Genomic DNA, 14,566 nt, shown 5'->3' with positions numbered 1-14,566 from the left:
AAAGAAGAGGAGGAGGAAAAGGGAGAGAAGGAAAGGAAAGGGAAGGGAAGGGAAGAGAAGGGAAGGGAAGAGAAGGGAAGGGAAGGGAAGGGAAGGGAAGAGAAGGGAAGGGAAGGGAAGGGAAGGGAAGCCATGCGTAGCCCAGTCCTTGGCCTGGGAGGCTCAGTGGGCTCCAGGACTGTCTGGGCACTGCAGAGCATGACTGGAAGCCCGTGGGGCAGTGGGTGCAAGGGCCCGGGCCTGAGGCTGCAGAACAGGACCCACGGGACCAGGCTGGCCTAGTTAGCCCCACTCTGTAACCAGACACTGTGCTGAAGGATACCCAAGAGGGGGCAGGGCAGCAGAAAGATACACAAAGGGATTGAAGAGGATTTTGTCCCCAAGCCGCATCAGTCATTTCCTGGAATCCCTGGGAGGGAGTTCTGAGAATCAGAGGGGGGGGGGCTGGAGGAAGGAGCAGGCAGACTGGCTGCAGGCTGTGCGGAGTGGGAGGGAGGTGGCCTTTCCCTCAGGTCAGGCAGGCTGGCAGGCTGGGCTCAGGGAGGCAGGAAGGGGCACAGGGCGCTTCTCCCCCAGCCCACAGTACTTCCTGATCCCCAGAGGCAGCCCCACCTCCTGAAAAGCTCCTGCCTCTCCCCAGCCCTCCTTCCTAGCACATCCCCAGAAAGCGCTGGAGAGACAGGGAACAGGACCCGGCCAGCATTCCTCCTGTCTGTCCTCTCCCCACTTCCTCCGTGGGCCTTCCTGTCACCTCTTCAACCCCTTTTCCTCTCTCCATTCTTCCTCAGCTTCTCTCTCTCTCCCCTCTGCTCTCCTGTGTTCCCTGTTTAGCGCTGTCTCTTTCCACCTTCTCCCACCCTTTAGTGGTTCCACAGCCACAGCTCTGAGGTAGAGGGCAAAAGTGGGTTCTCATCCTGAAGTTTCCTCCGTGTCCAGCGAGAGAAGTGCGGAGCTAAGAGCAACAAAGGGTGCGACCTTTACAGGAAAGGCTTGGCAGCCTGCCTGTTGCTCCCTCTCACTGCAAGTTGCTTCCCACCAAGGGACAGCCCACCGGGCCAGCCACCCTTCATGGGGAGACCTCTCATTTCCAAGCGGCTCCTGTACTGCACTTAATTTCCCCTCTTCCAATGTTCCCCATTTCACCCACCAAAACCAAGGAATGAGAACAGCTTACGTCTCTGTCTATACCACTATGGTAGCTACAGGCATCAGCTGTTGAAATCACCAAGTTACAAGACAGGCAGCTTCACACACTAAGCCCCAGGCACTTTAAGAGAAAGCCAGTGTCTTCTGATAGTGCAGGACAATGCCACAAGGACTACACTTCCCAAACTAATATATTTACAGATGCCACCAATCTAGGAAAATTGCTTATGTGTGGAGATCACACATATTGTTCCAGGCTTGGCTTAGAAGATATGTGGAGCAGGAATTCCAATAAGGTGTTTCCAATTGCTTGGGTGTTTAGCTTAAAAAAAAAAATCAAGAGTACATGAGCAGAGAGACAGAGGGGTCTGCAAAGTGAAGGCTTGTGAGCAGCTCTTCCTGCTGATCAATAGCACCATCCCTCCTGCTGTCTGACATTTTAGTATCAATTGTGGATTTTCCTTAAAAACACAAACTGGTCTGAGGATTTAGCTCAGCGGCATAACTGCCTGCCTGGCAAGTGTGAGGTCATGAGTTCAATCCTCAGTACCACAAAAAAAAAAATAAAATAAAATATATTAAACCAAGTTGAGTGTCTTTTTCAGAAGGAGTCCCCTCAGATTGTCTAAAATTGGTTTAGGAAAGACAGGCCTTTTTCCCAAGTGCATCTTTTTGTCTCACCCCTGCTTCTTCCTGGAGCCTGCTGGATGGTGCACACAGAGACTGAGATCCAGTCTCAGGAGACGGAAACCATACCAGTTATTTTTACTGAGAGAATTTAATATCAGGAGCTACGAAGACACACAAAGAAATATATGTTCAGAAAACATGCAGTTGCTCTGGTGGGTACAGAGCTGGGACTTAAAGCCCTGCAAAGGAAGAGCCAGACAGTTGCTGATGGTATTTCTGAGGGGAGGCATAGGCCTGCTCCTATAAGTGTTGGAAAAACCACAAGGTACTTCTGGAAGGAGTCACCACTGCCAGGCCAAAACAAAAGCCATTGAGATAGAAGCTCTTTGGATGGTGAAAAAACATAGGCAATGATCCGGTAAGGGATCCAGATAGAAACAGAAAGGAGCATTGCCCAAACCATACTGGGAGCTGGCTTCCAAAGATGGGTTTAAGCTATTCACCTATATACAACATTAGAATAATATGACCCACAATGAAATTCCAAGGGCAACTGGAAATTAACAGAAGGCAGAGCCAAAACTGAAACCAAGATCCAGTTCAACATACTCATATCCTTATGTTCATATTCAGGAAAAGAACTATTTCTCTTTGATGTACGAGTTGGTTTATTCTGGGAGATGATAAAGAAGATGCTTAAGACACTTCTGAACTTAGACACTGAATATGGAAACTTCAGCCCATCTCAAAGAGTGAGAACTCCCAAGGATTCTTCCCACCCACTGGCAGCCATTAATAGATAAGAAAACAGAATCACCGAGGGACCAAATGATAAAATCGTGGCAGGATTAGCCCTGGAACTGAAGTCATTCTTTTATTCAGTATTTACTGAGCTTCCATATTGTTCTGGTCACAAGTCTAGGTCCGGGAGAAGTGTCAGTGAATAAAAGTGGGACTTGGGAAAGGTGAAATGTAAGTTGCCCTGTCACAGTGAAACTTGTCTACTTCATTTCACTCATTTCCCTCCAAGGTGCTCTCTCTTTTTTTTTTTTTTTTTTTTTTTTTGGTGTCGTTTTCCTTTTTATTGGTACCGGGGATCGAACTCACGACTGCCTGCTTGCAAGGCAGACGCTTATGCCGCTGAGCTAAATCCCCAGCCCCCCAAGGTGCTCTCTTTATTGCATTGGGATGGGACTTCATTTTCCATTTTACCTGCCATTCTCATCAAGAAACAAAACACAGTAAGTAACTGGGTTAAAATGGGAAGTTTGCAGGAGCGATAGAACACTAAAGGCACAGTCACTGTTTCTTCCCATCCTCTGATGGCCACAGTAGGACTCTCCCAAATTTAGACACCTTGCTCTCTATGACTGGTATATCCTAAGAACCTCTGTCTGGATAGTTTGGGTGTCCATATTTATATACATACTTCCCTTGGAAAAGATATCAGTGCCAAGACAGGGTGACACAACAGCTCCCCCTGGTGTTCTGGAGGAATGACTTGTTTTAACAGTGGCAGAGGTCCAGCCAGGATGAAAATCCTCAGCCTACCCAACTCTACCATGAAGATAACAAAAAAAAAGCCTTTCACAGATCTAGTGGAAAGCCTCAGAGAAAATGGAGAAGTTCGAGTTCACCTTGAACTTAAAAATGCTTAGGGTCTATTCTCCACATTTCAAATGATGGGAGGCTGGTTTTTGTAGGTGACAGATACAAATGTGTTCTGGACTGAAGCAAGCAAGTCAGAAAGCAAGACAGGTTAAACAGTGGAAAATATGTCTGCATTTCATCCTTCATCTGAATTCAAATAAAGAACTATGACTTATGCTCACCAATTCAAGTCCTAACTTGGAAGCTGAACTATTCTAGTCTTTGTTTCTCCATCATCTTCTTAATCTACATTTTTAAACTGTTTCTCCCATTATTAGCTGAATTCCTTGGATTCAGAGGGACAAAGGAAAATGAAGATACTTAAATTCTATTGATCAATAAGTAACTAAAGCCCTTTATCAGAATTTCTTCAAAGGATTTATTAATGTAAGTTGAAATTCCAAAAGTCTCACATTTATCTGGTTATCTTTCCCCCCATAATTACAAAACTTTGAACATGAAACACCTGCTAACAAATTCAATAAAGAGATACATACCAAAAAATAAGGATTCATGATGTGATGGTAAATTAATGACTTTTAGGCACTGGGTAAGTATTCCCAAATTTGAGATTCTTCTAAAGGCACCTGTTACAGTAGCCTTCCTTACTCACCGGGAATATATTCCAAAACTTCCCATGAATGCTTGAAATCAGGGATTGTACAGACTCCCTTGGATATGTTAATCATCTTCCCTTTTCTCTTAACAAGCACTTCCTGGCTTCTCTTTGGCAGATCTGAATTACCAGCATCCCCATTCTTAAACTGTGGGGTCATTATTAAGAAAAATAAGAGTTCCTTGAACACAAGCACTGTGATACTATGACAACAGATCTGATAACTCAGTCAGCTACTAAGTGACCAGTGGAGACCTGGTGGCATCTCCAGTGTGGATGTGTAGTACAAAGGGAGGATTCACGTCCCAGGCAGTGGGGAGAAAAAGGGTGTGAGATATCATCATACTGCTCAGAAAAGCACACAATTTCTAACTTATGAATTGTTTATTTCTGGAGTTTCCCATTTAATCTTTCCATACTGTTTGACTGTGGGTAATTGAAACCACGGGAAAAGATAAAGGAGACGTATGACCGTGTGGGTGTTCTGTGCATACGGGAGAGCACAAGCACATTGGTAGGCAGGTGCTGCTTCTAGTCAAGTCAATACTATAAAAAAGCATTTTCAGAATTCAGAGAAGTCAAGGGACCCACAATGAATCTCAGCCTTTCTTCCCTATTCGAACGAATAGTACTGTAACTTGCCTCTAGTGTGCTCCAAATCCTCAAAGTAATAAGATTTTACAGCCTCTCTTAGTCAGTCACTCTCAGGTCATTGCCAAGGTTTACTGTTAATGCTCTCTCTACTGTTAATGCTCTCTCAAATGCGCGATAGATGGGACAATGGGTCAATAAAACCTCTCTGAAGAGCAATTTAGGGAGAAAAAATCTTCTTTGAACTATAATTCCACGGTGATAGTTGAATCATGAGAAAATATAAAGATACTAACAATTTTGATTAAAAGCACAAATTTTTGTACATGTTTTAAGTAAAAGTAAACCACTAGAAATGTGCTAAATGTAAGATGTTAACAGATTATCTAAATCCAAATAATAGAATATTTCTGTCAGACACAGAGAGAGGCAAAATATTAAAATGATGCATTTCCTGTCTCATTTTCAGCTAAAACTGAGACAGGAAATGCATCTGGTTTGGACCAGGAGGTTCGGTGCCCTAATCTTCCTCCCCTTCCCACAAAATGACCCCTTGAACAAGAGCTCACCACCCCACTGCAACCAGTAGAGAGACAGCCCAGTCTATAAAGACATGCAGCAAGAGGCAAGGGCCTTTGAGTAGAGGGCATGGCTGCCACAGTTAATGGACCTCTTAGGAAAAGAAAGCAAAGATTGACACAAGATTTTGGATCCTCAAAGGAGAATCCAGACTCTTGGGGAGCTAGCAGACTAGCAGTGGCTACACTGGTGAAGTATGGCTCTACCTAACTTTCTCATCATATAAGAATAAAGATATAATAGTTTGGCTTGGGTCCTAGCTTAAACATATCCTAAGCTGTATGAACTTAAGTTAATGATTCAGATGATTCAGAGTGTTTCAGTAAAACTGGGATTATGGTTATCATGATTATACAGTTGAGATAAATGAAATCACGGACAAACTATAGCCCACAGCCCAAATCCAACCTATAGACATTTTCCAAAAGATTCATTGGAACATAGCCAAGCCATTCATGTACCATAGCTGATCTACCCACAGACTGATGAAATACGGGATATATAGCCCTTTATGTTTTGAGGGATACTATCTCACATGATTCACCAAAGCTGCTGTAAGATACAACTCGGAATATGATTGTTTGCCTTATTACAGCCTTTCATCAGTAAATACTGAGTGTCATAGACATTAAACTCAACTTTTCATATCCTAAAGTCCTCCTCCACAGCAACTATTTCATTCAAAGCTTTAGATCCCTGATAGACACACCCTCCTGAAATGTTGTTACTCTTATTTCAGTTTCCTTTAATTTTGCCCTGTATTATAACCAGAGGAAATGGAGAATAGTAAAACAAGTCCTGTGTAAAGTTAGAAAAACATAGTTTTTGAAAGGATTTTGCCCCATTTGGGACACTGTAGCTGGTAAAAAGCCTTGGAGGCGGAACCAGGGGGCTCTATCTTGAGCTTTATCTTCCCCACCCCTAGGAATTTATCTGTGGTACAAAATGAATACCAATGGGCTACCTGTGCATCAGTAATGCCCCTCAGGCACCAACCCAAACCTAAGCTACATATATGCCCCCACTTCACGTGTCCGAGGGAGAGATTGCCAGACCCCGGAGACAATGCCAGACCCCAGAGGGGCAGGGGGTCTCTCCCCGCATTCTTAAAATAAAGGTCATTTATATTTCATACTTCTTTTCAGCCACGCCACAATTCTATCAGTTTTGTAGTCAAGGATAACAAGGAAAATAATTACACATAACTTACAGTATTATTTTATACCCAAAGAGTCAAATACAAGTGAAATCTGTCCACACTCTAAGACCCAAAGTATCCAGGGCCTGAAACTCATGCAGCAACCTGCATGAGTCCAGCTGAAGACCTAGAGCCCATGACAATGCCCTCTATGGGTCCATCTAGAGGCCTAGAGACCACAGCAATGTCTTATGTGAGTCTGTTTCACGGATCTGCACTGGGAAGGCCCAAAGATCAGCAGTGGAAACTAGAAAGTCTGTGCCAGTGGGATAAAAGATCTGTGCCAACAGGCTGAAGGATCTGCACTAGAGCCAAGAAGTGACACTCAAAATAAGGGCCAGGGCTCCCCCAAAAAGTATCACGAGGTCCTAAACTTCTCCCACGAACAGAACAGTTGAGTTCACAACAGGAAGTCAGCATGACAAGCTTATCCTGGAGACTGAAAAGCACACATCTTCCCCTCTGGAGCCAGGAAGGAATAAAGTACAACCAACGCTCCTCCAAAGTGAACTGAAGCCATTCTCAGTGACAACAAGGTCCCGAGCTCCTCTGATGATGAGAACAACCAAGTTCATATCAGGAAGGAAGCTTGACAAGCTTCTCCAAAACCAGTGCCAACTGGAAAACCAGCAACACTACTTCTTCCTCTCCAGTTCTTCTTTTTATGTTGGCAACAATCCTCAGATGGGCCACGCACACTCAGCACCACGGTGATTCAGTTCAGCTGGTATTGCAAACTGACCACTAGTTATCAATCCACCACAAATAGTGAGTGTGATATAAGATGACTGGCACCAAAGTGAAGCAAGGAAGGCTACTGGCTTCTTCTTCTTTTGCTTTCTCCCCCAGGCTATGCAAATTCATGCACAACCTTACCACAGCCTGTCACCACACAACCATACATTACATATTACCACAACCATACTGCTGAAAGACAGCTGGCCAAATAGCTGTGACATTATCACAAACAACAACCAACAGATGGGCTGCAACACACTGCAGCATGGTATACCCATATCTGATGACACAACTACCAAAAGATGACCTTGTTACATTATCACAATCTACTACTAGAAATGTATCTGATGATATAACTGTATTGCTACAATCCACTACCACAAGGTGGACTTATTACTACTGCAAGATATGTGTGATAATGTACCTAACATGTATTACATTAAGCTACTACCACAAGATGTACCTACATCAAATGCTACACTTATGACATTACTATAAACCTCTACTGTGAGATGTGCTTACACACTGTCATATTCCTATGACATTATCATATACCATGCTACTCTCATATTACTACAGTGAACTACCTCAAGAAAAAGAATAAACTGCTACCTTTTTCAACCCTACAGCAAGACCAGTGTGACTGCTAAAGAACAAAAGGGTTATCAAAGACACTCAAGAAACTCGCCAACATCTGCAAATACTACAAAGTCCTAGGTCCACCTGAATTCACTGAGTAATCAAAAGACTCTACCTCTTTTCCAGTTTCCCACCTTTTTTTCCAATTTCCACATCCTTCCTGAGTTCTAAGGCCTTGAGTTTAGAGATCAGCATTGGCCTGACTGGAATCTGCTTTTTAAAGATTGCACTTCTGATCCCTGGCAGGCCTGCTGTGTTAGCAGAACTTCTGAAGTTTAACAGTAATGAATGGGAGGTGAGAGATGACCTAGTACTTTTGCATAAATCAAACAAGGTTCAAGTTCAATTACATAAAGGATTCCAAATATCTATAAAAATTATTTGACCCCGAAATTGTTCCCAACGTTATATGCATCTGGAGTACACTAATATTATCAGAACCTTGAAAGTATTGCCCTTCAAAAATGGTCCAAACAACCATATGCCATCCAAAGTCTGTTATATTTCTTGCTCTTCATGTTTACATCTCCAGTGCTTCTTCACAGCAGAATGAGCTGGAATTGTTTCTAGAAAAAAAAAAAAAAAAACAAAAACGGATCTTTGTTACTACCAACAAATGGAGGCAGAAATATGATCCAGTGGAAATCTAGTTGTTGAATATCATGACCACCACCCCAGCCTAGACTGAATCTGACCAAGTTTATATGGTTTATCAAACCAAGAAAACCTTGCTCATATCCAGAAAGCATCTCGACCTACCCTAGACCAAAGCCCAACCATAAATTTCATTAGTAAATCTTCCAAACAGGAAAAAAGTAAAAAACAATGTATTTCCTCCTGACTCACTTGCCTCTCCCTCCACCTACCACACCCCACCTATCCTGTTACATGAGGGAAAGAAAAGCTGGGGTACTCCAGGGACCACAGATCACTCTTCAGCAAAATAATTATACTCAGAAATAGTATTTCTCAGACAGTGCAGTTAAATTTTATTTAGAGACCCCGGGGTGGAAAGGAACAGTCAATCATGATTCATGGTGGTCTCTGGCCTTCCAAGGAAGGAGCTTTTCTTTGTAACAAAAGGTGACATGGAAAAACACAGATTCAAGTAGTCTCTTATGTGGCTAAGGAGACAAAGGAGAAAATGTAAGGCACATATTCTGGAAACCCATGTGCTTTCACCTAGGGAGCTTCCCAACTCACTTTCCCAGAAATACTATCAAAGGCAGGACTCCTAAAAGTTTGAGAAACTCTCTTTCTAAGAGATAGGTCCAGAGTTTATGTCTTCTCTATTGAGCTAATAGGATTAAATAGAGGCTCCACAGCAGAGAAAAGACCAAAAAACTTTTTAGAAAATGGATGCAGAAGTCTGATCTTTACATGACTAGTAAGGGTGAGGGGAAAGGGTCCAGTGGGGCTTTGTGAGTAGAGGAAAAAGAGAAGGGATCGCTAGGGAAGGATGAATGTAGCTTTTGACAAGAGTATGCCATTTTGGAATACTGGTCAACCCAGGATGACACTTCCTCTAGGAGTCATCTTTGTAACCCGAAAAGTCACCAATACCTTTTTTGTTCCTATCCTGGGTTCCTATCCTTGCTTTTCATCTTTGAGAGAAACCTTTAGTTAGCATGCTGAACACCTATATCTATGGACTTTCCCCATCTTCTCATGTTCCCCTGCTCTGGCCAGCATGGAGGTTCTAATTGAAACAACCTCTATCTATTCTCCCTGTTATTCCTTGCCCTCACCCCAACTCCATGGAGCCAAAGAAGCCCACCCCTCACTCCCTTTATGTGAGCAGCTATGACATGGGCCCTCCTAGTAAAAGGACCTGATGATTGATGCTGTTTGTCACAATGGGTGAAAGTCAACATGAGAGCTTGGTTGGGTGGCGGGGGCAGAACTGATATGTGATGTATGATTATTCCTTGCATCAGCTGGTTACTCCTCCATGTGGGCCATAAGAACCTCCACAAATGATACAGTCTAAATGCAGTACCCATCACCTTTCAAACACAAGGCCAACATTTTGAAAACCTATATCTACTGTCATGTTTAGGTGAGCATTTCTGGTTTGTCTTATTTCTAGAAAACTCTTGAGTAAGGTCTTGAATAATGTTGATGTCTAAAACATGACCTTATTGATGTATAATTAACATACACTAAGCTGCACGTATTTCAAGAATAGAATCTGATAAATGTTGACACGGCATATACTCATGAACCCAGCACCACAAATCAAGATAATAACCATAGCCACAGCTCTCAACTGTTCCCGTGTCTCTCTGTAATCATTCTTACCCCTCTTCAACCCCTCTCCAATCCCTAGTGTGGATGTGATACTTTAATTTGGTACATTTTTAACTAATGCCCCTGCTTTATTCTCATGGATTCTACAGAGATACAGCTTCCATCTCAAGAAGCCTGACGTTAAGAGGAGACAAGCATACTAAAAAAAAGCTCCAGACAGAACCAGTTAAAAGATATAAAAATGTTCCCAAGAGGTATAGTATGGGAGTTTACATGAAGAAGCAATGACAGAATTTGGGGGCCTTTGTTTGGAGTTTTGAAAGACAGTAATTTAATAGGTGACAATGCTAAAAAAAAAAAATTCTGTACAAACCACTGAGTTTTCCATGAACAACTGAACTTTTTCCACTTTTTAAATAACCCAATTTGGCTCCTACAGCAGAGATTGCCTGAGGGAGAAAATAAAAGACAGGGTGAGGTGGGGGGAGCAATGGAAACTGAAATGCTGTGGGAAAATGGTCTCCACCTTGTAGACCAACGTGTCTCCTTTCTCAGACTTCTTTGAACATGCACATGACATGATGAGCCTTGTTTTGGGAAGTTTCACTGGGCAGCACTTTGCAAGAAAAAACAGGTGTAAGCAGCCCCCACCATAAAATAGTCCAAAGTAACGAGGTTGAAAACTGGGCTTCCACACTGGGTCAGGGAAATATGGGCATCATGAAGGACTCAACAGGACCAAAGGGGAGTAGGCTTTCTCTTTTTAAAACTCTTTTTGGACTTGGAAGCTGGAAATCATTGAGGAGCCTTGTGTGTCTACTACAGAATTTCCTGAGACTCCCCCATCTAAGCATAGAATGCTTTCAGCTGAGTTTTGTCTTTTCCAAAACCCTAGCTAAAAAGGTGACAAAATTACATGGAACAATCTGTAAATCATCAAGAGATTTTGTATGCTGTCTACCTACAGAATCGCATGAGACTCTCTCAACCTAAGCAGAGAACGCTTTTGGCTGAGTTTTGTCTTTCCTTCCTTGCGGCATGAAGAAAGGGTCACTGTTACCATCATGGTATAGTGATCTACAAAGCAAACGAGTCTTCTGCATAGGTGACATTCCCCACCAGACTCCAGACTCCAGAGCATCTCTGTGGCATTGCCCTTCATATTTTCTCCCATAAAATAGAAATGAAAGGTTGCCCAGGCTCAAGAATTTGTTAACAATAAAATCTGATTACAGCCACATTCAAAAACACTTGGCTATGTCTTTTGTCCTACTAAAAATGAAGGCTTTGTTTTGAAGACTTCTCTAGACAAATCGTATCAGCTCTCTGGGAACAAGGAGAGGAGAGGGTGAAGTGTTACCAAACCTCTGTGCTTTGGGCTGCAGAATTCTAGACCAGAAAGAGCAGCCACAGAGTCACTTTGCCTTCTTTCCTTAGTGTGACTATAACTAAACCTACTTTTCGGGGACTCCCAAATGTGAGAATTCTCTCCAAAAGAGCATTGGGAAAAGCAATCAGGCAGAAACCATGGGGCAGGACTCTCTTGCCAGCTCAGTCTTTTGGTAGTCACAGGGTGCAAAGCAAAATTGTGCTTTCAGTCTGTTGCTTCTTACCCTTCATGGACCACCACTGGGAAGGTTCATCTAGTCTACAAGATAAGACTAAATTGTGGTACCTTGTCCTTATCCAACCTCGGTCATAGAGTATATCCAACACTTATATTAAAAATAACCTCGAAATACACATGTGTCTCATAAGGGTGTTTCATTCAATGGTTTACAGCATATACAGCAGTGGTCCCATAAGACTGTATCACATAGTGACATCTTGGTTTGTGTAAATTTACACAGTGATAGAACCACCAAAAGATGCTTTTTGTTTTTGTTTTTTACAATGTATCCTTGTACTTAGGCTATGAGTGCCTTTACTGGTCTCCTCTGCCCAAAGCATTGGCACCAGCATGAAAATCACAATGCTGTGAAATCATCAATTGTGAAGGCATTGGCTGTCATATGTGGCAACCTCAGTCTGCCTTTCTGGACCTCTCCCCTTTTGGTGACAAACATTCCTTTTAAGGACCAGGTATCTCTCACACTGACGGTCCTCAGACGGTAGGATGATTTTAAAAAGACACAAATAGGAAGGGAAATGTGAGGAACAGAGCAAATGCCCAGGAAGGAAGGGGAAAAAAGGCCAGAAATTTCAACTGTGGTTCATCATGGCACAGTGGCGAGGAGCCCAGACTGAGAGGAAATTTGGGCATGGGATCTGACTTTGCCTATAATCTGTGACTTTATCCAAGTTACTCTTCATCCCCAACCCTATTTATTGTGAAATGGTTCTCTAGCAACCCTCCAACTCAAAATTCCTTACTCCAATTGCTGGATGGACAAAACACATTTGTTCCTAACAATCACATGAGGTCAAATGACTTAATACGTGTGATATTTTTTACAACACCCCTTCCAAATATCCTAGGTTACAGCCCCATTTTTATGTTTAGGCTATAGGGAACTGAAGTTCCAGCATGTCCTGAGAAGGAACACCTTTCTTACTATGTTATAGGTGAGAATCGTACTTAATAGACACAGTGGAGAGATTGATGTAAAAACTATATTGACCATCTTGGGGGGTAAAATTTGGATGTGTGTGTGTGTATACATTGTACCATGTGACTTTAGTGATGACTTCGGAAAATCACAGGGATGGAAATTAACTAGTTTTTCAAAAGTCCAAAAGCTTGCAATACCTCAAAGTAAGAAATTTTAAGTTTCTCCAGAGGACCATCCAGTTCACAATCTATCTTTAAAAGAATGTGCTACTTTTCCCCCCTTTTTCCCTTTCTCTTCAATTTATATTCCCTTCCTGTGATCCTGGCACCACATGCATGAGAGAACAGGCAAAATGGAGAGTCAAGGTCAGATATATTTCTAAGTTAAGACAGGAAGGCCATGTGCATCAGGGAGCAGTCCATTACCCAGGAATCAGCAGTCCTGGTCTCTGGTTGGCTCTTCTGCTGCTAGGTACAGTCAGCCTCTCAGACAATCCTCAGCACCCCCAAAGTAACTAGGAAAGGGCCCCACTCCTATGATGAGTCTCCCACATTTTAGTCATCCAGCGTCTCTGCTCCTAAAAAATAGGAATTGTTCATGGAAATACAATTTGAGAATGTAACAGAGAGAATGAGAAAAGAAAAATGGGAAAGAAAAGCCAGCAAATCTCAGGCAAAACCCAGACCACTCACAAATTCAAAACATTTCTACATTTTCCAGAATTAGTTGGGAAAGGTGAGTGGAGTTGAGGTCCTCCCTTTTTTTTCAGAAAACCATTCCTTGACTTGGGTCTTTGATTTCAGTTCTCTGCTGAAGATATCTGGTATCTGTGCTCTGGGCTCAGAGAGCTCTGCATTACACGAGGCATCTCTGTTGGCCACTTTTACCTCCTGTAGCTTGTCCCAGCACCCTCTGCCTGTTTAAACAGCGGCAGCATCTGTAGTCACACAAAAGACAGGGTGTGCATGTGAACAGAGCAGAAGGTCCCCACTCCTCAGCTGAGGTCAACATCTGGAGAGACTTAGGTTTCAGAGCGGGATTCAGACTGAGTCATCAGTATGTATAAAGGCTGTCAGCAACTTTTCCATGCTCTCTCTTAATAAACCCCAAATCCCAACCTGCTGGAAAGGTCCGGCCCCTTTGAGACATCTATTGGACTCCTCACAAAAACTAATGGAATAAATTTGAATTGCAGAGGTGAGATGGGATCCAGCTAGAGATCTGACTTTCAAATCAGTAACACCCTCATCCTACCCTTCCTAACTTAAGAATGGGGCCGCTGGGCCATGTACTTCTACCTTGACTGTCCTTCTCAGAAATAAGAGCACCATGTACCCATCTACCTGTGTCCAGAAAGACAATCCTCAGTCCCAAGACAGAAGGAACTGGTAATTCCTCTTCTAAAAAGAAATTCTCTGTCTCTCCATGTGCTAATAGCTACCAGAAAATATTCATTTCCTTTCGGCAATCAAAATAAAAATTAAATCCAAAAATGTCAGAGTGAGAACAAGACTTGAGTCCCACTGGGTAAGCCGAGGTGTGAGGGAGACAGTTTTATTGGGCTGTCTCTGCTCTATGCTTTTTTACCCTCATTTTTATCCCCCTGAAAAAATGGTAGGAGTCGAAAAGGTGAGGAGACAGGGAGCAGACTAGGTCAACAGGAAGGTCCTCCAAGGAAGGCCTCACTCCGGGCCCACTGAGGCTCAGGAGTGAGCTCACAGTGCTGCACTGGCTCACACAGCCCTGGGGCAGAAATGGAAAGAGAAATGCAGCGGCACAGCGGCCAGCCCTCACTCCAGGAGGTCTGATAGAGCGGCCAACCCCAACACCCTCCAGCCCCACCCTTCCCCAGCCTGTGAGTCGCCTCCCCACACAGGGATTTCTGCAGCTCAAGTTTCTCAGCATGGGCGTCTGGAACCCGGGCAGCTTTTCAACCCCGTGCAAAGAGGGGCCTTTTGTTTGTTTGTTTCTTCTTCA

At 43.2% G+C, this 14,566-nt stretch overlaps 1 long non-coding RNA gene across 1 annotated transcript in view; it reads right to left on the bottom strand.

Moving 5' to 3' along the window:
* Positions 1 to 8,537, bottom strand: part of LOC134473161 (uncharacterized) — a 35,958-nt gene extending 27,421 nt beyond the window's left edge. The window contains exon 1 of the long non-coding RNA XR_010043248.1: positions 8,229 to 8,537. This is a non-coding gene — a long non-coding RNA (uncharacterized LOC134473161). The remainder of the gene's footprint in view (positions 1 to 8,228) is intronic.
* Positions 8,538 to 14,566: the final 6,029 nt, after the last annotated feature.

This window comes from Cavia porcellus, unplaced genomic scaffold (assembly GCF_034190915.1).
Source record: "Cavia porcellus strain 051 isolate PalLab524CR breed Dunkin Hartley unplaced genomic scaffold, mCavPor4.1 scaffold_26, whole genome shotgun sequence".
NCBI classification, from domain to species: domain Eukaryota; kingdom Metazoa; phylum Chordata; class Mammalia; order Rodentia; family Caviidae; genus Cavia; species Cavia porcellus.
Note: the sequence above shows the minus strand (reverse complement) of the source record. Positions and strands in the feature narration are given on the sequence as shown.